Source organism: Moschus berezovskii, chromosome 19 (assembly GCF_049115385.1).
Source record: "Moschus berezovskii isolate FMDL1 chromosome 19, NW_MosBer_1.0, whole genome shotgun sequence".
Classification (NCBI taxonomy): Eukaryota; Metazoa; Chordata; class Mammalia; order Artiodactyla; family Moschidae; genus Moschus; species Moschus berezovskii.
The window spans coordinates 6,939,397-6,942,364 of NC_142478.1; the positions used below are offsets into that span (position 1 = coordinate 6,939,397).

At 47.8% G+C, this 2,968-nt stretch overlaps 1 pseudogene; it reads right to left on the reverse strand.

The window, feature by feature from the left end:
* Nucleotides 1-1,528: 1,528 nt before the first annotated feature.
* LOC129542682 (methylosome protein WDR77 pseudogene) lies at nucleotides 1,529-2,710 on the reverse strand (annotated as a pseudogene).
* Nucleotides 2,711-2,968: the final 258 nt, after the last annotated feature.

Here is a 2,968-nt window from a genome sequence, read left to right on the forward strand (position 1 = left end):
TTAGAAATTTTATTATTTTTTTTTTTTTTGACAAGCCAACAATGAATCAACTTTTTATTTCACTGACCGGTACTTCTCTCTCTGATGCTGTATTTAAACTCTTCAGAGTCCCCCAAAATAGCATTCAGGTCTCCTATGTCCAGAGATAGGGACCCAGAGGCAAAAAAGGTCAGGCCCCAGGCTGTTTTCAGGTGGGAAGGTGGCAGACATTCCTATGTAGGTCTATGTCAGTTTTAACGGAAATGCTTCTAAGCTCTCCATCCTGAACCTCTTCTATGGCATCTATGATAGAAATACATCCATCCTCATCAACACAACTCCACGGGGGTGGCGGTAGTGAGGGGGCATTACACAGGTACCAGCCAAACTTCTCATTCAGCTAAAAACTGGACTTCTGGCTCGGTTTAACAACAAGGAGATGCATAAAACTGTAGTGAGTGTCCTGGCTGTTCCTTAAGGTGGGCTGGACTGGATGTAAATGGAAGTACTGCTCATGATAAAGCTGAATTAAGCTCAATAAAAAAAAATAAAGTTGCTCCTATCTCTATGAGCAGCTTCCGAGAATCCAGGAATGCCCACATCCCGTACCTCACTCAGTTCAGTTCAGTTCAGTCGCTCAGTCGTGTCCAACTCTCCGCGACCCCATGAATCACAGCACGTCAGGCCTCCCTGTCCATCACCAACTCCTGGAGTTCACTCAAACTTATGTCCACAGAGTCGGTGATGCCATCCAGCCATCTCATTCTCTGTCGTCCCCTTCTCCTCCCGCCCCCAACATTTCCCAGCATCAGAGTCTTTTCCAGTGAGTCAACTCGTCGCATGAGGTGGCCAAAGTATTGCAGTTTCAGCTTTAGCATCAGTCCCTCCAATGAACACCCTGGATTGATCTCCTTTAGAATGGACTGGTTGGATCTCCTTGCAGTCCAAGGGACTCTCAAGAGTCTTCTCCAACACCACAGTTCAAAAGCATTGATTCTTCGGCGATCAGCCTTCTTCACAGTCCAACTCTCACATCCATACATGACCACGGGAAAAACCATTGCCTTGACTAGACGGACCTTGGTTGGCAAAGTAATGTCTCTGCTTTTTAATATACTATCAAGGTTGGTCATAACTTTTCTTCCAAGGAGCAAGAGTCTTTTAATTTCAGCATCTGCAGTGATTTTGGAGCCCAAAAAAATAAAGTCTGACACTGTTTCCACTGTTTTTCCATCTATTTCCCATGAAGTGATGGGACCAGATGCCATGATCTTTGTTTTCTGAATACCTCACTCAGACATGGCCAATTCCTAATGCACAGCTACAATGGGAAGCATAAAAATCCCTTGCTAATTTTTAGGGTGTGGGGAGGATTGGGCTCTAGGAAAGACACGAGATGGATATTTTTCTCCCTCCCCCCGGCTTACAAAGACTACGTATCTACACACACACTCAGACACACACACATCCATGTTCAAGGGAGTTTTTCTTCCCTGACTACGGGACCCCAGGATCCAGCCTCCCCCAGGCTGAGACACAGAGCCTTTTAACTGCACAGATGTGGTGTACCAGCATACTGCATAACGCTCCTCTGTTGTCTCATAAATTGAGAGGGCAGGGGCAAAGGGCGTGGATACTCATGGGGGATTCACTTCTTGTCTGAAATCCAATCTACTCGGCAGCACTCTTAGGTCCAGGCTCTGGGAGAGGTTCTGTGGGCAGGATATGGTGGATGACCTGATGGTCCCAGCCCACTGTGGTAAGAAGGGAGTGATTGAGTGGGGACCAAGTAGCATCTCTCACAAAGTCTCTGTGGGCTCGGCTTCTAAGCACCTCAGAAAGGCCTGAGTCCAGCACAACAAGGGAGCAGTCCTCACTGACAGAGGCCAGGAAGGGAGCACTGTGTGGGGAGAACACCAGCCCAGTGACACTCTGGGAGTGCACAACAGAGCTGAGGGCACAGCTTGCATTCTTGGTGTCCACAAGGGAGACAGTCCCATTCTCATCACCAAAGACAAAGACTTCACTCTGCTGAGGATGCCAAGTCAGGGAGGTAGGAAGGTAGCCAGAGGCACTGCAGCCTCACCGCATGAAAGAAACACAGAATCCTTGTGGGGAGAGGCAGCAACACAGGTAACCTGCCCAGAGTGAGCTCAGTATGAATTCAGAACCATCTGCTGAGCAAGGTCCCAAACCTTGATGCAGAAGTCTTTGCTACCACTGACACCATGTGTGCCAGAGCTCAGGACACTGACTGTAGACACGATGTCATCGTGCTCATACTTGCAGAACTTGCTGACAATGAGCGTCTCATTCTCATCCAGCTCCCACAATTCAACAGCACCTGAATCAGAAGCCACTAGGATACCTCGTCCCCTACCCAAGTGAGGTCAGCCACTCCGGCCTCCGTCTGGACTCCAGCAGAGCAGAAACCTTCGTTGGGGGCGGCACAAGGGTCTTTGAAAAGCCAGAGAGAGCCAGCCCAGCAGCGGCCACTCAGGCTAGAAGCCCCGAGCAGGAGCGCCCCATCAGACCGGTACCGCGCAGCCTCCAATTGCCGCTCCATACAGGTGGGAGCACTAGGGGGAAGGTTCCACTCCCGGGCTGCCGGGGGCACTAGGGGCGGCGGTGTTTCCTTCCGCATCTCCACGGCTCCAACTTCAATCTAGACCCAAACTGGATGCCCGCCTCTGTTTTGAAATTTTAGAAACTTTCTCTTCTATGTGAAATAGTAGGCAAATTCCACAGGATATTGACTGAATGTTTTATTTCAATAAGACTTCTAGAAAAAAAATTCTTGGTTTCATAATTTTTGCAGTTTGTTACTCATTTCATTTTATAAAACTCACAAAATACCAAAACTCTTGTATTTCATTTTGTGTGACTAGTGTGTGGTAAGGCCAGGATATAAACTAGTGGCCATTTAGAATTATATAGTAAATTTTAGATGCTTAATAAAATCCAGAACCAGGAAAGAAAGTCCAAGAAA